Source organism: Uloborus diversus, chromosome 1 (assembly GCF_026930045.1).
Source record: "Uloborus diversus isolate 005 chromosome 1, Udiv.v.3.1, whole genome shotgun sequence".
Classification (NCBI taxonomy): Eukaryota; Metazoa; Arthropoda; class Arachnida; order Araneae; family Uloboridae; genus Uloborus; species Uloborus diversus.
In genome coordinates, this window is record NC_072731.1 from 105732420 (window position 1) to 105754524 (window position 22105).

Here is a 22105-nt window from a genome sequence, read left to right on the forward strand (position 1 = left end):
ACATCCAGACCCCGAAGTGGTTTTTTGGGGGGAAAAAGTAGGAAATAAGGAATCAAAAATTTAAAAAGTAGGAAAATTAGGAAAAAAATCAGTTAAAAAGTAGGAAAAAATAGGAAGAGATAAAACTAAACAGACGTCAAGAGGAAACAGATTTAGCGTAAACTTTATTTCTAATGTAAAATAAACTAACACTATTTTTGATTTAAAACTGTCCCAAAAATAAACTAACAGTACTTTTGAAGTATTAAAGGGTTTTAATGAAAGACCGAGTCAAAAAACAAAACGAAAGAAACAAACAGACAATTTTCAGTATGAAAAATAAACTAGTGGAAACAAAGGTACTAAATACAAAAATATAAAAATAAAATCCAAACAAACACCTTTCGACAATACAGTAATAAAAATTTCAAGTGCGAAAGAATAAAATGCAATATAGCAATCGCAATAATAATAATAATAATAATAAATAAATAAATAAATAGTAACAATAATAATAAAACTCATATTTTGGTGCAATAAAACCATTTTTGTTAAAGATATGTTTTGTCAAAAACGAAAACATTCCTTCGAGAGCATCCATTTTATCATTTGAAAATACTAACACTTTCAGTTCCTGTTGTCATAAACTATGATACAAAATGCAAAGCAAATATAAAATTCGTTTTAGTTGAAAATAATCAGCAGCTGACATGCATTTTTGCATAAGCAGGGGCAGATGTTTGAATTTGAAAAAAAAAGGAAATAAGCTAAAAGTGCAGAACTAAAATAAATTTGTTCTTAAATATGGGACATAAAATTCATAATAAAATAATTAAACTAAATAAATAACGAAATAAGTAAACTAGAGGGTTTGTATTATGTTATATATTTTTAGCATACAAGAAAATTTTTCTTTCAGGAACATCATTTAGGGGGGTCAGTGAGGTCAATTTCTCCCCTCCCTGGCTTTAGAAAATTAACGCTTAACTATACAAGTTTGTGTGATTTTTATTGTTTTCAGACAAAATTTGCATTCAGTATGCATACTTCGCTAGCCTTCCCCGGGGGAAAAATCAAAATGACGGGCCAGTTTTAATTTCAATCAAGCAATAAAAAGGAATATTGTTTTATTGGTTTGATGATTTTTTACCTCCTTCTTCCAAAATTTTTGTCACGGGAAAAAAAAGGGAAAATCCTTTCATGGTAAACAATTCAATCCTCACCATACGATAAAAATATTCATCCGGAAATTGTTCACGAAATTAAGAGTGATCTGGGGAGGGGGGAGCAATTCCTCGATATTGATGATATATCAGATAAAAAAATATCTATTAAAAAGAAAAAGAAATACAGTACATATTTCCTTGTGACTGTATCGCCCCCCCCCCAACTTTTAAAAATGTGAAGAAATAAAAACGGTATCTCGCATTTAAATTGTTTTCCGATTTTTCTCCGAAAATCGGCAACGTTTTGCCCATCTAGGTTTTGCAGAGTTTTTTCTTTTTTTGCAAATACACTCTTTGCAAGGAAAGAAACTGAAATTTTATAATCATGTTTCCTATTTAGAATGAACAACAATCATATTTATGTATGAAAAAAGTTAGTTTCTGCGATTATTTTTGAAGTGTTCCGTTTTTGCGAATTTCTGTTATATGTCGCTTTTATTTTGTACTAATATCAAGAAAATATGTACTGTGTACAGGTTTTTCAATTTTTGCTTCCTTACGTTCCTTTTAAGGTTTTACATTGCCTTTCTGTTTAAATAGAGCTCCATTTCCCTTGTAATCATCTATACGAAAAATTGATGAATTGGAAATTCGGCTTTTTCCTCACTTTTTGAACACTCGGCCGTTATTAAAGCTTCTAATTGACGGGTAAGTTTATATACGGGTAAGTATGTATAATTACATCAGAATGTGCCGGTATCCACTTCCTTATTGTTTCGTTAAAACAGTAGGACTGAAGTCGGGGCGCTAAAAAGAAAAGTCTATCATAAACGGAGCAACGGTAAAAAAGTCACATACTAAAATTTAACTTTTAAACACGCAGATGCCGCGGCGTTCCTTAAAGAAATTACTGCAGTCAGTCAATGAAAAGGTCAGGATTCGCTTGTTTCTTTTGTTTTTCAAATTTGAAAGATGCAAAAAATTATCGGTGCGCCATTGTAAAAATAATAATCAATGCACAATTAGAAGTGCTATACTAAAGAAAGAAAAAAGTAGGGAAAAAAAGGAAAAAGTAGGAAAATAAGGAGAGTTCTAAAAAATAGGAAAAAGTAGGAAAAATAGGAACTCTTCGGGGTCTGAACATCTCTTATTTTTCATCCTTTTTAAATCTTGCCAATAATACAGCCAGCTGTAAAATCAGTGGTGTCGGGAAGAAATACTGAAAATTGCAATTTTGTCGATTCTTTCCCATTAAACTCTGCCTCTGAACAACAGCAATCTTCACCAAATCCTTTTTTTTTTGCTTATTAGAGCTACCATATTATGAACAATGTCGTGAATCAAAAATTTGCATAAGCCCACGTCTTACTGTATCCTGCACTTACGCTAATTTCCATACTTCCTTGCCCTTCTTTTTGTGGTAGCTATTACCATCCCTTCTTAGCAATTATCTCAAGTGTAGTGCTTGTATATAGAGCGCAATCAGCTCCGGTACCACCAGCTGTTGTGAAACAGTGAAACTGGAATGTTGCTATTTCTTTTGTGGAAATGAGATATTTTGGACACACAGTTTTCGACCAAATGAGTAATTAAAGAGCACTGAATTTGGAAAAATAGTTGATCATGAAAACTATAAAATTTAAAAAAACTAACAAGGTATCAAACCTAAACCAATTGAGATTCTCCAAAAATAGTTTATATGCTTTCTAAAATAAATAAAAAGAGTAAAGATATAAAATTTTATAAAAATCTGAACCTAATGTCAAACCATTTTTTTTTATTAATTTTACATGGCATGAATGAGCAATTAAAATAATGTTACTAAATAAATAAATTACTGAAATAAAAAATGAAATGAGTCTAGTCTCTGTAGCATATAATAAAACGCTTCAAACTTTCTACATAATTGTAGAATTTTCTGGATGCAAAGGGATTGAAATCACAAAACAAGACACCCAATTTCCGGTGATGGACTTGTTTGAATGTTAGCATGTTTCCAAACATACGTGTTGGCGGAAATTGCAGCGGATGAAGATCAATTGGGAAAGTCCCCCCCTACAAAGGACTTATCAAATTTAACATCGCGAGCTTTTCAAATTATCGTAATTTGCGAGAATTTTAGGTTTTTTAAGGCTTTCTTCTAATTAAGAAATCTGCTGATTTTCTGCAAAATTCTATGTTGAGTTGGAAGATATTTGTAGAAAATCTGCAGTTTCTACAGGTTTTCTGCTCTGCAGTTTCTGAAGATTTTCGACACCACGGTTTCTGCAGATTTTCTGCACCACAGTTTCTGCAGAAATTTCTGCGGAAAAATTCTCAGTTTTCCTCTCACATTTGAAGAATTGTTCTGCAGCTCAGGCATCTGTTCTGCAACGTACATCGCAAATTTAGTAGTGTTCTGCTTTGGGGCTACAAGCTACAGCAAAAGTTCTTGTGATAGCATTGGTGGGACTATCAAGAGATTGGGATTGGTAGCAGGAGCAAGTTCACATAGAGCACATCACAACTAGATTATTAGTGAAGAAGGTATTTTCCCCTTAATCACTGCTGCAATCACAAATATTAAGTGCTTTCTATCCTATCAGTAAATGTTGCCAATACTGATGGCAAGCTTTAATAATGATTTGATAAAGTATTTTGGTCCCCCCCCCCCCAAGTAACTATCATTACTTCATCCCCATTTAAAATTGCACATCAAAAATCCATCTTTTAACCTTATTGCTAGCATCAGTGAAAAAAAAAAAGGTTTTAAAAGAAAACGACACTTTGGAAATTAACACCAAAATCCTACTTTAATAATTTCATTTTTCTATTTTTTTGATTACAACATAAAAAACAGAATCTACATAATTGATTTCGAATTTTATCCCATGGCTGACATAAACCAAACCCTGTGGCACGACAGCCCGTGAAAGTCAAGGCCTACTGTGCCTAATTCAGTTTTCCTGTCCTGGAGCTCTGGGGTTCAAGGCAGATATCCCGGTTAGGTGGTTAGCCTAATGCGGAAACCCAAGTGTTTGGCTCCCAAGCAAGCTTTGTACTCATTTTATTGACCCACTGAAGGGTTGAAAGCCTGAGTCAACCATGCTTGACCCAGGAATAGATCCCGGGCCTGTCACGTGGGAATGCATAGAGCTACAACTGAGCCACTGGGCTTCATAGCTACACATAGTATTTATTAATAATTGAAAGTGACGTTGAATGCATTTGTACTTGATAAATTTATCTGTTTGTGTAATCTTTTGAATTTCAAGATATTCACATAAATTACTAAGAAAACGTTGTTGTTCTGATTTTCTTTTTTGGGTTTGGAAATCAAAAGCCAATGTTGAGTTTCATCAAGCAAATAGTAGAAGTTGACCTATATCTTTTCAAAATTTGACACAGTTATTCAAACTTTAAAGTTTCCCTCAGTTAAATTTTTGTACATGCATGAAGGCTTGCAAAATGTCTTAGTTTAAAACTGGTTTTAAAGACAAAAGTGTTTAAATACAACTTCAAAAGCAAGACATTCCTTTTATGACACTTAGCACTTCATTGGATATTGATTTCAGCAATGCTTACACATTCCTTGTAGCTTGAAAATATAAAAATAAAATGTTTGATTATGAGAAAACTGAAATATTTTCAGTTTTTACAACTTGGTTAAAAGTTAACTATTGCAATAAAAATAGTAAATGTGAAACAGATAAATAGCTTTACTCCAAAGATTCCTGCAATATGATTTTTTTTTACATTAACTAGGTAATGAAATACAAGGCTTCAAAAATGCAACTTTTAGCATTTGTGTGAATGATGTTCTGTTCAATTGGGCCAAACTTCAGTAGCACAACTAAATTAAAAGATTAATCGAAAATATTTTAGATAGTTTTAGATAAACATAAAATGAACCTGTATGCCAAATTTCATTAAAATATATTACCACTACTACTACCACCACTTTTTTTCTCATTTTCGCTTATTCCACAAGGTATAATTTAATGTTCACAAAGTGTTTAGAGTTTTACAGGCTGAAAATTATAGTACTTACAATTTCTTTCTTTTTGGTACTTTGCAGGAAAACTTAAATCCTCAGATGCCAGAAAAAATGAACAAAATAATAGAGATAAGACAATCAGAAACTTGTTTTCAGATCACTACTCCATAGTCATCATCAAACCTATTACACAATAAAAAATTTATTGATAAGATTGTTTGCTATTATTTAGTTGTTAATAATAAGTTGCTTACCATAACAAGAGGAAAAGCAAAAGCCGTTGAAATACTTGATATAAGAAGACTTTTTACTCATTTTTTTAGTAATTGAAATAAAAAGTGAACAAAATACAAATCTGGTTATATTCTTCCAAAAAGAAATTTAATGAAAGAAAAAGATTTTTATGGCATGGTAGAATTTAGGCTTTGTATTTTTCACACTTGTTAAGGCTTAAGGGGTCGCATTTCCCTCATAAGCTTGTTAAATTGAAATAAAATAAATGATTGTTAAACTTTTCCGTAAGCACTTGTTTAACCCATTTCTTGATTTCAAGCACTTTGCCTCACAAACAGTTTTCAATGCAATTGAGTACGCTTGCCCAGACCATGAAAAGAGAATTAAGTAAATATCAATCTTAAAATGCATAAATTTGGATAAAATATTTCGACCAATTTATTAAAACCAAAAGTAAAATATCCAGGAATAGGTGGCTATCTCATTAAAACCTTAAAATATTTAGAAAAAATGCTGTTATTGTACTCTGTAAATTTTATCAACAGATGTTGAAGAAAGCAATAATTTGTGGGATAGTTAAGCCAGGGTCCTTATACACTTTTGTTTCAAGTATAATTGTTTCTATTTAATAAATTGTTCATGTAGAATGTTTGTACTTGAAACAGGTTTATGAAAAAGTGATAACAATAAACGAAGACGCTGATTACAATATCCGATTTTTTAACGTGTTTTAACATACAAGTGTTCTGGCACTTCGTAATTCTGATAACATTAAGCGAATGATAACATTAACTGTGATCACATTAAGCGGTGCCTACTGTAAGTCAAAATTACGAAAAAAAGGAACTTATCCCATGTTTTCAATTATGTTCTTTCAGAAAAAAATATTTTTGAAAAATGGGAAACAACCCAGTTGCATCTTGATTGAGAAAAACAGAATAATGCCCTCACATTGGTATATCTCCGATATTCCTTATTTTTGATGAAATTAGGATGCCTGACATACGTTCCAATTTGCAGAAGGTTTTACCTAACCAAGTCAGACGACATAAACAATACTCAATTTTTGAATAGTTTCTGTGAAAGTGCTGATGTTCAATATTTTTTTACAACCATTTTACTGTTCAACTTTAATGATAATGTCAAAGTCAGCCAGTACTGAGCCGAGTTTAATGAAGTTGATAAAATAGGCGAGACTTTAAAATTGAGGTGTGACAAAATGTGCTAATGAAAAACGAAATTAAGTTTAGAAAGCAATATACAAATGATAATGAAAATACTTCATTTCAATAAAAATTGCAAAAAATTTACAAGAGATTAGTAAAATAAATTGAAATAAAAATAAGAAATTTTTTTGTGTGCATAGAATGAAATGTAAATCAAGGAGACAAAAATTAGAAAATGTGGTAAAAAATGAACAAATCCTTCAATTACATAAAAATAGAAATTAAAAAAAAAAAAAAAAATCAAATCAAAATCAAACTGAATTCTTACCAGTGGATCAGATAAAAGCAGCCAGAAGGGATAAAAGAGATGAACGTTGAACATGTCTTCTGCTTCTAAAAGTATACATGATACATTAAATGAAAGTAAGTAAAAGTAAAAACAATAACAGGAGACAAAGTCCAAGTTTCAAGGGAGAAAACAGGCTATTTTAACCAACACTATTTGAGGAAAGAAATATCATTTTATCAAGCATTTTTAGTTCAAAATACACTGATTTAAGATATAAATTTAACATCTAGGAGTGCTAAAAGATTTCTTGTATCGTAGCATGCAAATAACAGAAACTATATCAAACATTAATTTACTCAAAAAAAAAAAAAAAAATAAAATAAAATAAAGTCACCTTAGGTAGGATTTTGATTATATGTAAATATGTTGAAGAAAATATGTACTATGTACTGAAAAATGTCACCAAATAGTTTTCTAGGGCAGTACATTTCAAGTAGAACAACCAACTCTGATTTAAGAAATTTTTTGGGCCGGTCTGAAAGCAAGGGATGCCAAAAATACCTTTGAATTTTAGCTCAAATAGGCATTGCACAGTCGACTATTCAGGATATAATCAGAAAAAGGACAAACCAGATAGAGAAACTGAAAGATTGCTGCCCTGCAATGCACTGAAATTGCAGAAGCCTTTTTCCCACGTGCATACAATATACTGTATAGAATAGTGGTGCAATCGGGTCTTGGAAAGGTCTAGAACAGTGATTCCCAACCTGGGGGCGATCAAACTCTTCTAGGGGGCGATAGATTTCTGGGGGGCGATAGGGGGGCGACGGTATTCGGATACCTGGTAATGAGAAATTCTTGACTTTTCAAAAACTATATTTATTAAAACAAATCGGTACACAATTCAGAAATATCTTTCATAATACCTATGTTGTGTAATACAAAACCAAGCATATGGTACATCAAATCAAAGAAAATTGTTCCCAGAAAATAAGACATGTATAATTTACAGCTCAATCGAATCTGTTCGGATAAAAAAAAAATCCCAAAAGCGAAAAAGCAAATATTTTATTTTATTGACGTTTTCCGGAGGAAGAAAAAAATCTTGTAAGTACTGTCCGACTGTTGGTGCCAGCATATATTGTAACGCCTGAGAAGTGGATGGATATGTGTAGGAATGGATTTTTTGCATTTACTTATCAGTTGTCATTCAGAATCTTGCAATCAGCGCATAAACCACCTTATGTATGGTTTCTAGTGTTTGATTTAATTTAGTAGATTTCAGTTTAATTGTGCATGTTTCGTAATGTGGAAGTTCGATATGAATTCAAAAAAGAAGTGCCGGCAGTATTCAGCAGAGGATTTAAAATTTGGGTTTGTCACGTCACCGCAAAATGTGCAGTTTCCGCATTGTCTTTTGTGAGATAAAACATTTTCTAGCATGAAGCGATGAAGCCCTCGAGAATGAAAGAGCATTTGTCAAGAGTACATGGTGACAAAGTAAATAAACCTCTTAGTTATTTTTCAAGACCTCAAAACGGCCAAAGGTGGGTGAATTACTTAGAAGACAAGCAACAGATCTTGACAAAGGGCTTCTTGCTTCTTACGAAGTGTCTCTTTTGATAGCAAAATGTGGTAAGAATCATACAATTGGCGAATCTCTTATTCTACCGGCTGCCGAAAAAATAGTTGAAATTTTGCTTGGTGAGGGCTCCAGTAAAAAGAAAAGTCAATCTCTCCACCTGAGTAACAACACAGTTTCCAGGAGAATAGATGAAATGGCTGCTGACGTTGAGTGCAAACTCATAAATGTTTTGAAACAAAGTAAATTTGCACTACAGATTAACGAATCAACTGTGACAAATGACAGAGCTATTTTATTAGCTTACGTGAGGTTTATTAATGAGCTGAAAGAGATAACTGAGGAAATGTTGTTCGCCAGAACTTTGATTACTGATACAAAGGGATTGTCGATTTTTAAAGTGGTGAAGGATTATTTTGAAGAAAAAGAAATTCCATTGATAAATGTAAGTGCTTGCGCAGCAGATGGTGCCCTACCATGGCGGGTCGTCATATTGGGTCTCTTGCACACATTAAAAAGGAAGTGCCAGAAGTGATTACCATCCATTGTGTCACTCATCGTCAGCACTTGCCTACAAAAAAATTGAGTGCACTGTTAAAAATTTTCCGGAAAATTGACGGTATCTGTTACTGGCATCCATGTTGCCAGTAACTATTACTGTAAAAATCAAATGTTACTGTAAAATTTTACGGTTTCCTTGGTAGGCCACAACAACCAATTGGCGCTGGGGATCGCTTATTTCTCCGGTATAAATTACCGTAAAAATCAGCGATGCGTTAGTCCGCCATTTTACAGTAACAATTACCAGAAAATCTTCCTAAATTTCTAACAGTGTGGTGTTTTACATGAAACCTTACAATGTCATTACTGGTATTAACAAGATCAAAAGCTAATTCTCTCAATGATCGGCCTGTTTCAAGAGTTTTGCCATGAAAATGATGAAAAATTCGAATGCTTGCTTTTTACATACGTCTGTAAGATGACTTTCCAAAGGAAACTGTTTGCGCCGTTTCTTTGAATTATTCGACTCTGTAGCTGAGTTTCTCGACCTTGCATGATCCTGCTTTGGAGTGAGAATTTGAAACAGCGCAAATTGGAACTTGCGTATTTCACAGATATTTTTGAAAAAATGAACGAAGTCAACATTAAGCTTCAAGGAAACAAGATGAACCGCATCAAGGCCAAAAGCCTAATTTCAGCATTCATTGTCAAATTCGAAATCCACAAATCCTGTTTCCGACTCTAGAAAAAAGTTTAATCGTGAATGATGAACTTCCTGCAGAAATTTTTTTTATTTTTATTCATCACCTTGATCAGTTAAAAAAGAACATGGAATCAAGGTTTTGCAGATTTGATTAACTTACAAATTCCTGACTGGATTTTAGACCCATTTAGATTTGAAGATGTGGATGAACTGGAAAACTCTTTGCAGACAGAGTTTATGGATTTGAAATTTGATTGTGAATCAAAAATTACTTTCAAGCAATACGGTTACGAACTTGCCTGGGTTAAGCTTATGGGTACTTACCCACAACTTTGGAAAAAAGTTGAACAGCTTTTCATCTCATTCCCCTCAACATATTTAGTTGAAAGAGGATATAGTAGCTCTGTAGTGCAGCTCTTCACTAAGCAAAGAAATGGATTGGACATCTGCCTCAAGGGGGATGTAAGGAAAAAAAGCATGTTACTGAAAAATGTAGTATGCTTATTTTTGCTAAGTATGTAACTGACGCTGGTTAATTAAAGCCCGTTTTTTTCTTTTTTTTGGGGGGGTGGGGGGTGGGGGGGTGGGGGGGGAGAAGGGGTTAAGAATAAAAAAGTCAGTTTTAAAGCTAATTATTACTTTATCATGCACTTTTGAAGCTTTAAACTAAAATTAGGCGTTCATTAACATTAATCTTCAATTAAATCAGCACCATCTAATTTGTGTTTTTAAGGGAAGAACGTGGTGGGGGGGGGGGGCAATCGGTGTAATTTTACTTCCGAAAGGGGCGATGGGCCAAAAAAGGTTGGGAACCACTGGTCTAGAAGCTATTGCAGTGATCAGGAATAGAAAAACAATTTTCCTTTTACAAACAAAAATCTTGATAAATCATGAGAAAATAAAAAATATGAAGAAAACAGGAAAAGTTGATTTTTCTTAAAGGTAAAACCTGGAAAAATGAGCAAGGAATGGGAGTCTCCCCATGAAAAATGGAGAGTTGGCAGATCTGCAATCTAGTCAGATCAGGTGGAGTAAAACAAGACAAACAATTTTATATTCACACCTTGATCGCAACAAAATCTATTGATTAAACTGGTGAAAAAACGCTGAGGATTAGCAAATGAATATGCACTTATGACATTTTAAGTGACATCACTGAGAAAACAAAATGTCGGGAACTGATGAATAAGGTATAAAATATGTTACTAGCAGGCCCTAAAGCAGAAGACTTGACGATGTTCTACAACGTAAAATTCCAACCACAATTGTTCTACAATTACTTCAGGCATTATATATAATATTACACAAGCAACCAACATGACCTTTTTCATAAATCGGGAGTCCTAAATCAAAATTGTTTAAATACAGCAGTTTTTTTTTTTTTTTTTTTCTTTTTTCAGTTTTTAAAATTTCACTCTTGCTATGCATTTCTGCGGAACCCAAATTGATTGAGATTCTCCAAACATATTTTATATGTTTTCTAAAATGCATAGAAAGAGCAAAGATACAAAATTTTATAAAAATCCAAACCTAAGTATCAAATTATGTTTTTTTTTTTTTTTTTTTTTGTTAATTTTACATGGCATGAAGGAGCAATTAAAATAACTTTAATAAATAAATTACTAAAATAATAAATAAAGTTAATAAAAAACAGTTTAGTTAGGGTACCATATAATAAAACACTTCAAAACTTTCTAAATAATTGAAAAATTTTCAGGATGTTAAAAGGATTGAAATCTCAAACATGACACTCAATTTTTCAGTGATAGACGTGTTTCAATGTTGGCAGGTTTCCAAAACATACATTTATGGAGGAAATTGCAGTGGATAAAGATCTATTAGGAAAATAAGGAAAAGGGGAACCAAAAACGCCAGAAAAATCAGAACCTTTTCAGATTTAGAAATGAAATTGCTGCAGAAACTATCGATTTTCTAAATATCTTCAAACTCAAATTAGAATTTTTCAGAAATTCTGCAGCTTTCTGTAGTTCAAAGTAAATCTAAAGTTCCTGCAGATGACTTATCGAATTCGACATTTTTAGAGAGCTTTCCTCCCGAATGATAGTAATTTCCGAGAATTTTAGATTTTCCTTCTAATTTAAAGAAATCTGCAGAATTTGTGCAAAACTCTATCTTTAGTTGGAAGATATTTGCAGAAAATCTGCAGTTTCAGCAGAAATTTCAGAAATCTGTTGTATTTCTGCAGAAAATTTGTCTCAGTTTTCCTTTCACATTTGAATAGAATTGTTCTGCAACTCAGGCATCTGTTCTACGACATATGTCGCAAATTTAGTTAGTATTCTGCTTTGGGGCTAGCAGGGTATGAAAAGTAAGTCTTTAAAAGTTTATATTGTGCAATTTATTGAATGCTGATTTTGTACATTTAATCAATAATGAGAAAGCAATTGGTAAAAGAACTTAAAAGAAGATAATATTGTCCTCTGTGATTCATCTTAGGTTCAGGAATGAGTTTCACTATTTGTGATATATCAACCTATCAAACAATCTTTTTATAGAAAAGCAAAAAACTTTAATTTCCACTTGAAAATTTCACTGTAAATGATTCTTTATTGTGGAAAAAAATGATGGGGTGAAATAGGCTTACTTTTTTTTCCAATCAGTTTTTTTGTATCCATTATCTAATTTTGAAAAAGCCCTCATTGATGTATTCTGAATCAGTTGCAGAAGTTTCTTTCAAAGACTTTTTTTTTTTTTGGTTTCTGTGTGTGGGTTTTTCAAAGACAGTTTAGTTCAATTAGTGTCCTACTTGATATCAACTTTTTTTTTCTATTTTTTGACTGCAATAGTTCTCCAGTTGTCAGAGCTGTTAAGATTTCACCAATTTCATTATGCACACTTGTTTTTTTTTTTTTTTTTTTTTTTGGGCATTCTTCAAAGCTTTTTTACAAGTGGTAGTTGGTGGAGAAAACAATGAGTGTATATGATAGAAAGAATGTTTAAAACGTGAACCTATGCTTGAATCATCTTGTTCCCAGATGAACAAACTGCTTCATTTGTTGGTTTCGATTCTAGATGTAAATGTCACTGTTTGAAATACATTATTTGAAATCAGCTCTGTATAATGGTTTTAAAGTGCACTAGTGCTTATTTGCACGTTGCTTTCGATAGAGAAAGCAAGTCACCTCCTCTGACCTGTCGAACAGCATTTTAACAAGGAAGTTCTTTGAATGAGATACTGCTACATTCCTAAATATTGGTTTTAAGCATTTATTATGTGTAAAGAGTGACAATTAGTACAAACATATATGTACATAAAAATATATTTAAAAACCAAAAAATATTAATCTATATAATGTACGCTAAGGTCAACCTAATTCAAAATATGACCTGTTTCACCCCACATATTTTTCTACCTAACAAAATTATTTTTACTGTTCTTACTTCAAAATTTTACCAAAGGGCAATTCCACTGTTACAGACGTAACAATCACAGACTGTAAATACACATAATTTCAATTTGGTTTCATAAAAGGCTACAATTCTTTTCCTGTTGTATAAATTGGTTTTATTTATGCTATCAAAAATTTAGGAGCAGATTGCTCAATTACAAAAAGTAACAAAAATTAAAAACTGCTTGTTACGGACGTAACTCAGAAAACGCAAAATGTATACATTGTCATACAACTGCCAATATTAATGTCAATTATTCATAATTTCTAAAATGTTCTTTGACTTATTCTAGAGATTTCAAGCTTTCTAAAACCATAAAGTTTTCGTGGATATTGTTTGTAACATTTATGATAGAAATTAATATATTTGTTACGGACGTAACAAAAAAGTGTTACGGACGTAACATGTCTGATATGTTGATTGCACAAAGCAAATAAAAGCTTACATATACTAATAATTTTTGTTAAGAGAGTGCAATGGTATAGAGTAACACATTATATTGATACTTTAAGCTATGCTTTAATAGTTTTCAAAGATTTGGGGAGGTAGGGAGCAGCACCCTTACATATACCACCATATAGATAAATGTAAAAAATAAATTGGTGCATAAGAAGTTAAATTATCCAAGGGGAAGTTAAGCAAAAGAAATGTGTCAAATTATTCAGTTACAAATAAATTTTTCAACTTTTTTAACGTGAACAGGAGGGGGGTCTATAAGACTAAATTTTGTTAAGTTTTTTTTCCCGTGAATCTGCGAGTTTTTAGGATACTTTTACAGTTTGAGAATTTTATCTATCTCTCACCAAACATATTAACTATCCAATTTCTTTTAAAGCTTAACAGTTGCCTTTGATTTCGATTGCTTGTTAATAGAATTGACACGTTTTTGTCAAAGGTGGGAAAAAACGGTCATTACTGTCATCGGAAAAATACATTTTGGCCAACATTTGCCTAAGTAAATCTTAATCTTGTTTCAAAAATAGATGTGCTGATCTGAGAATCAGATGTAGCAAGTTTCATATTTAGTTCTTTTAGCTCCAATTTAATTTTGTTATTAAATTTAAGTTTTAAAACTATAAAATATTTAATTCATCAATGAAACAGTAATCTAAACATTAATATTTTGTGGAAAGTAAATGACAATAAAGTAACTCACTAACTTTGGTTTAAACTCTATTAAACAACATGACACATTCTTATCTCTAAGTTATTTTTTAATGAAGAAGTAATATCAATTTAGCTATGCTGTCAGAATGGTAGAAGTTTGAAGAGAAAAACTATGAATAATGTATTGTAATATATAAAGTTGACAGAAAACTTTATTAATGAAAATTAAGCAAAAAATGCTTTGGGTTTCATCGTCAAGAATCGTCAATTTTCACTAAAATCTACTTGAAGGACACAATTTTTTGAACAAGGGAGTAGATAGTTTTAAGAGGGCTATTGATCTTCACTGGGGATTGTAAATCGACTAGGACCAGTCTAGCTGGGCCCAGAGCCTGTTGCTGGTCGTCAACTTTTGTATATGTATCAGGGGTCTGTCCAGGATTTTTTACAGGGTTCATTTTTTGTGAAAAATCAAAAAATTTCGCAAAAAAAAAAAAAAAAAAAAAAAAAAGTTTTTTTTTGTTAAAACGAAATTTTAGAATTTAGAGATGGCACAAACTGCATCAATTGAACTTAAAGTTGAGTGTTTTCCTCTTCTATGACGAGAAAATCATTCTGGTTTTTTTGCCTGATATTCGGCGGGTGGGGGGGGGGGGTATTGCTCTTTCAAGTATCAATATTTATCTACCATTCTGCATTATGTTAAATTATACTAGATATATTTCTGTACAGTATTTAAAATAATTGTAACAAAAATGTAAATAAGTAAAACACAATTCAGAATAGGGTTCAGCATTCAACTTTTTGACCCAAGACACTCTTAAAAAGCACAGAATTTCGTTTAAAACTTATAAATTCCGTAATTTTAGCAAAAAAAAAAAGATATTTCAATTGTTTACCTCTTAACAAAGCGTAATAATCATCAAAAATTCGAAAAATCGGATTCCCATAGCGTATGCAAAGAGATCGCAATTCTCAAAGTGAAGGCATCAAAATCATAAAAACGGCTTGTAAAAGAAATATTTTTGATAGAATTATTTCAAAATTACATTTTAGAGTCCTATGATAACATATCATTAATATCTGTGAACATAGTTGACCCCCCCCCTCCAAAAAAAAAATAATAAAATAAAATAAACCATCTATTCAGCATTTTAATTTTTGATAGAACAGAAAATGGAATTTTGCTTTTAAAACTTGAAATGAGAGTTCTAACAGAAATAAAGAGACTTTTCATTTATTTGTATCCTAATAAAGCGAAGTTAGCTTGAAAAAAGAACAAAATATGATTCTCATATCGGATGTTAAAAGATTGCATTTTCCAAAATGTAGACATCTAAAGAAAAAAAAACGGTAATTAAAAGCGTTTATTTAAAGTTAATCATCCTTGTTAGCATCGAAAAATCAAAACCCATATAATTTTCTCCCAAAATAACAATTAAGATTGCACCGCACCCTAAAACGCAAATATTGACAAGCCAACAAAATGATGAGAATATTTTCTAATCAAGTCATTATAAAGGTTCAATGCCAGACGCTAAGTGGTGATAGTTTTGAAGTTGGTAACCCTATCTGAAGCCATCATATTTTTTCCTCATCCTTTCTATCCCTTTGCAGTTCTAAGTTCATTTCACAGATATATATTATTATTGTTTATTAAATCATGAGCTGAGAAAAGTGCTTACCAATGCCTTTTCAGAAAAGTGTACAACAACACCGCTACTAATTTGCTGTGATAAAACAAACAACCATTATATTTATTTGGCAGTAGCAATTATTTATTGCTTGCAGGAGCATCGAAAGAGTGCCGATTTTTTCTTTCTTTTTTTTTTCTTCAAAATTAGCCGATTTCGTATAAGCTGAACCCTCTAATTTGACTCAAAAAAAGGTTCCAAAAATTATCGGTTTATACACAGAAATATGCGTTATTTTGCTTTCAGATTTGCTCTTTCAATAAACAATTTGTGACAGATCCGATCTTGTTCATCAGAATTTTGTGAAGGGTCCGTTTTGTTTGATCGGGATTTTGTGAAAGGTCCGTTTTGGTTGATCGGATTTTTGTGAAGGGTCCGTTAACGGACCCAAATATCCTCTGGCCAGACCCCTGTGTATGTATATATATGTATGTAGATATTACTTTTAAATAAAGTATATTGATGAAGCGAAGTTGGAGAAATTAAGGAATCCTCTCCCTCTAGAATATTTTTATGCAAGTTATTAAGCATTAATTGCAAGTGTAGAATTATTAACACCAATTGAATTTATTACATGATTAGGAGGACAAAAAATCTTACCTTGAGAGGAACACATGTATATTTCAATAATTTAAAAAAATAAAATTAAATATCCACTAACATTTATAAAAATTTGAAAATCAGAGTATCAGAAGTTTTGAAAGATTATATTACATGTCATACACTATATTTTCACTGCCCATTCTGTACTTTTTTTTGTTTAATCAGAAATATACATGTGTTACAGACGTAACGTACTGCTTTTCGTTACGTTTGAAACAAAAAATGTTACGTCTGTAACGCCATTTTTAAAAAAATTAAAGAAATTGTAATGTTTCTAACTATGGTAAACAATTACTCTGATGATTTGCTAAAAGAACAAAAAAGGATTTCTTTTAATTTTAATTTTTATAAAGTAATGACAACTTTTGCTAAATTTTTGTTACAAACGTAACATTAAACTTCATTTTTTTTTAAAATTTAAATTGCCTGATTTCATATTGCAAAACAATTTAAATAGATGTATGTTATTATAGTATCATGTTAATAGTTTAAACTGTGCTGCAATTAATTTTGTTTATTCTCATTTTGCTATTAGAAATAAACGCTTAAAACTGTGGTATTTTTTTCTGATTATTATGAAGACCCGAATATCATACTTCCAACTAGGAAAAAAATTTATTACTTAACTTTTTTTTTTTACAAATCAATGCAATATTCTGAAAATACACATTTTAAGCTTTACAATGATATATGATCAGACCCCGAAGTGGTTTTTTGAGGGGAAAAAGTAGGAAATAAGGAATCAAAAAAAGTAGGAAATGTAGGAAAAAAAATCACTTAAAAAAGTAGGAAAAAATGGGGTGGAAACAAAGATATTAATTACAAAAATATGAAAATAAAATCTAAACAAAGAAACACCTTTAACCGATACAGTAATAAAATTTTTAAGTGTGAAAGAATAAAATGGAACATAGCGTCCTATTTTGGTTCAATAAAACCATTTTTGTTAAAGATTTGTTTTGTCAAAAACAAAAACATTCCTTCGAGAGCATCCATTTATCATTTTAAAATACTCTCGCTTTCAGCTCCAGTTATCATAAACTATGATACAAAAGCAAAGCAAATATTAAATTAATTTTAGTTAAAAAATAATAAGCAGCTGACATGCATTCTTGCATAACCAGAGGCAGATGTTTTAATTAAAAAAAAAAAAAAAAAACAGGAAATCGACTGAAATTGCAGAACTAAAATAAAAGTGTTCTTAAATATGGGACATAAAATTTATAATAAAATAATTAAACTAAATAAATAATGAAATAAGTCAACTAAAGGATTTGTACTGTGTTATGTACTTTTAGAATTCAACATACAGTTTTGTTTCAGGCACGTCATTTATGGGGGGTCAATTTCTCCCCTCCCTGGCTTTGGAAAATTAATGCTTAGCTAGTATACAAAATTGTGTGGTTTTTATTGTTTGCAGATATAATTTGCATTCAGTATACATTCTTCGCTAGCTACCTCCAGGGGAGGGGGTTGGGGGGGGGGAGGGGGAATCAAAGTGATGAGCCAGTTCTAATTTTAATCATGCAATAAAAACGAATATTGTTTTAATGGTTTGATGATTTTTACCTCCTTCTTGTTCCTAAATTTTTGTCATGAAAATAAAAGGAAGCATCCATGCACATAGTAAACATAACATTTTTATCAAAGACAAAGATCAGTTACTAATGTTTCTCTGTGCATAAAAGGAAGGCATGTAGTTTATCTCAATCCTCACCATGCAACAAAAATATTCATTCGGAAATTGTTCACGAAATTGAGGGGGGGGGGGAGCACTTGGCATCAAATGCCTGCATATATCTCTTTCTCCCCCTCGCTTTGATTAGGCGCACTAAGTACAATAACTTACAGTAGATACGCCGCGTCGGTATAATTGCCGCACCCCGAAAAGAGTAAGAGTCTGTCGAAAAAATTTTAAATGCTCAGAAATGTCGTATTGTTATAAACACAGCACATTAAAATGATGAGCAACTCCTCGATATTGATGGTATATCAGATTAGAAAATACCCATTAAAATGAAAAAAAAAAAACATAATAGTTTGTAGCTCTATCCCCCTACTTTTAAAAATGTGAAGAAATAAAAACAAAATATTGCATTTAAATTGATTTCCGAAATTTCTCAAAAAATCGAGACCATTTTGCCCATCCAGGTTTTGCCGCTTTTTTTTTTTTTGCAAATACTCTTTGCAAAGAAAGAAAATGAAATTTTATAAATTTTATAATCAGGTTTACGATTTAGAATGAACAATAATTATATCTATGTACGAAAAAGTTTCTGCGACTCTATTTCATTTGTAATCATACAAAAAATGGCGAATAGGAAATTCAGTTTTTCCCCATTTTTTGAACAGTCGGCCGTTTCATTAATACAGTAAGACTGAAGTCAGGACGATAAAAAGAAAAGTCGATCACAAATGCCACAACGTCAAAAAAATCACTTATGAAAATTTAACTTTTAAACACACAAACGCCGCGGTGTTCCTTCCAGAAATTACTGTAGTCATTCAATGAAAAGCTAAGGATCCGTTTGTTCCTTTTACTTTTCAAAATCAAAACACGCATAAAATTATTGGTGCGGCATTGTAAAAATAAGAATCAATGCACAATTAGAAGTACTATACTAAAGAAAGAAAAAATAGGAAAAAGTAGGAAAATAAGGAGAGAGTAGTGCTGGACGACATATTGATATACCGCTGAACACCGGTTTCATAGCCATATCATAAAAACCGGTTTTTTCAAAACTGAACCTATGATATATCCGGACGGCGGTATATTGTAAATGAAACCGGAGTCTTGGAATTTCGAATTCACCGACGCTGGAATCGGCTGCACGAAACCGGTTGAATTGCAATCTCTCCGACGGACGTTCGACCTGCCTGAAGATCGCCGATTCCCCTCCGAGACCTGCTGATTCGAAGACTACACTCCTCCCCCCTGTCCACCGCACGATCCGTACAGCTTCCCATTGCATAGCGCGAACAGAGAAGTGTTAGGTCATCGGTGCATCTGGCATGGACCACGCTTGCGCTGCTTCGAGGGTGGATGGAGGGTGGGAGGGGTCATGCCTAACAATACCGATATTTAGGAGCAAGCTTTGTCATTTCGAATTTCGAACTTGTCGAAGCTGCTGATACCGTTTTTTTCACTTCGCAAGCTTCACCGAATTTGTCACTAAGCTTTTATTTGGTACCGTTCATTTGGTTTTCTGGCGCTTTATTAATTTTCTTTTTTGTCCTTCTTACTTTGTTGTTATCGTTACTGTTACATATTTTAAATAATTATTGTTGTTTATTGTTCTTTTTTTAACTTTCTTAGTTTATGATTTTAGACCGTTTGATGCAATTTATATCACAATAAGATAGATATAGTTAAAACTTATTCTGACAGGGGGGGGGGGTGCTCACAGCGAGGGGAGGAGGGGGTATAGAACAACTTGCGCCATCAAAAAAAAAAAAAATTTTTTGGGGGGGGGATAACTTTTTTTTTTATTTGATTTATTTTTAATTTGAATTATTTATTTTATTATGTTTATATTTCATTTATTTATTTAGTTTGTGAGTGTGTGTCATTGACGTAGCACACAGTTTTTCACAGCACACAATTTTTCTAATAAAATAATAATAAATCAATAATATGTATAAAAAATATTTTAAAAAATAAATGAAATTAAAAGGAGATATAAAAAAGGGAGAGGTTAAAGAAAAAAATGGGGGGGGGGGGATTGGCAGACCTGTATTCTGATGTGACTGGATGATTGGTATCTGAATAGTATTTTATAAATTTTCGAATTTGTCTACATAATGCCAAAATCTTTACAATGCAAATGATCCGAAGGTGTGTGTTGTAACGCTCTTGTACTGTACCTATAAAGGTTGGGAAATTCTTCAACACTCTTGTTTCGAATTGAAAATAGTAATTATTAGTATGAGCCTGTAAATAATGAGAGCCTGATTTTGATATCTATTTTATAAAGGTGTGGAGAAGGCACGCCATGATAAGTAACCCTCTATGTGTATACAGCTGATTATAACATAACGATATATCATGATGTTTACTTTCCGATAGATCGCGATATTCAAATCCAGATATCGTCCAGCCCTAGGAGAGAGCTCTAAAAAGTAGGAAAAATAGGAACTCTTCGGGGTCTGTATGATAAAGCAACGTAACAGCAATATGAAATTTTGACCTACTGGTTTCACTTTTCATTTAATTGCCCCAAATTAATCATCACATGTGCTCTATACAGTAAGTTAATAAAAATACTTTGCGCTTCCCTTTAATATGTTTTAATCAAAAGATTTTATGATCGACACATTCAAGCTTGTAATTACAGAAAGCTTTAAATCACTAATATTTGTAATTCTGAAGCAGATGTTGCAGCTAATTTTGCATACAAAATGATGACGTATTAAAATACATAAAACTGTCACCACAGAAAAACATTATGATTTTCATATTTTTTAAAAAATGTTTTTTCAAACTGACCTATTTTACTCATTTATAAATTTTATAATAAATATGCAAATAAAGTTTGAAAATAAAAGTAAAAAGCTGCAAAATATTGATTACATTATTTTAAAAACATACTTTTTAACTGATATGGACACATCGCAATAACTTATAGTATATCATCTTTTTTTTTTTTTACAAACCTTTCATGAATGAATTAACTTATAATAAATAAAACGTTTGTGATTTTTTTTTTAAAGTAAAAATGGGTCTGTTTCCTGGCTATCATTGATGTTGCATAATTATCTTAAGCTGTAAAATGCAAAAAGTTTGCCAGCATTAGCACATTTTAAATCTCATTGAATATCAATAATTTCACTTCAGGCTTTTACGTTATTGAATGAAAAGTTGTTCTTAAAGAAATATTTTTGGAAGTAATTAAGCATGATTCTGATTAATATGAGAGAGGAAAAAAAAGGGTAAATAGAACAAATTAATTCTTCCTAAAATGTTACAAATAGTTACTCCTAAGGGAACACTTACAACAACATTCTCATTAGGCATTGCTAAAGAAATTTTTCAAGATCCCCAGCGTTATCCCTAACATATGAGTATGGAACTGGTGTTTCAACAAAAAAATGGCAAAATTACAATTAGTGGACAAAATTGAGGGCAGAGGAAAGTAAACTAAACACCATACGAAACTAAAATGGTTTTGAAACAATCAAGCTGGACTAAGGTACTAAAACATCTCTCATTTGTTATTTTCATGCCATCGATTCCTGTATACATATACTTCATTAATCTTAACTTACGAAAAATTCAACAAATAAACCGGCGCTCTAGGTTGAAGTGACAAAGATGACCAATACATAGACCTGTTACCTAAGATTAAAAAAAAATTCATTACCTAAAAAAAGACTTGAATGTTCTTTAATTACGTACGATAAATTACTAAACCAGTTTTCGTGTTTCAGTCGGGGAATCATTTTGAATACTTATGCCTCAACATTGCTTGTCAAATGATAGCACTAGAGAACTCTTAATGAGAGAATTTAAAACTATAAATCAAAAATATGTCAAGTACAATTCTAAACGGAATTTAGAATTTTACATTTTATTTTATAACTATACAATCATTTCACAAAGCACAACCGGCTTTGTTTACACGTACTGTTGCCAACGGTTTTAAAAGAAAAAGATACCAAAAATGCTTCAGAACGATGAGGTACGTTTAAATGGAG

The 22105-nt window shown here is 31.7% G+C and overlaps 1 protein-coding gene across 1 annotated transcript in view; it reads right to left on the reverse strand.

The window, feature by feature from the left end:
* LOC129234193 (AT-rich interactive domain-containing protein 2-like) overlaps window positions 1-21884 on the reverse strand; it is a 35436-nt gene extending 13552 nt beyond the window's left edge. Inside the window, exons 1-3 of the mRNA XM_054868112.1 lie at window positions 21772-21884; window positions 6850-6914; window positions 5176-5304 (exon numbers count right to left, since the gene is read on the reverse strand). The gene's annotated coding sequence lies outside the window, so the exon portion shown is untranslated. The remainder of the gene's footprint in view (window positions 1-5175; window positions 5305-6849; window positions 6915-21771) is intronic.
* Between the last annotated feature and the right edge of the window lie 221 nt (window positions 21885-22105).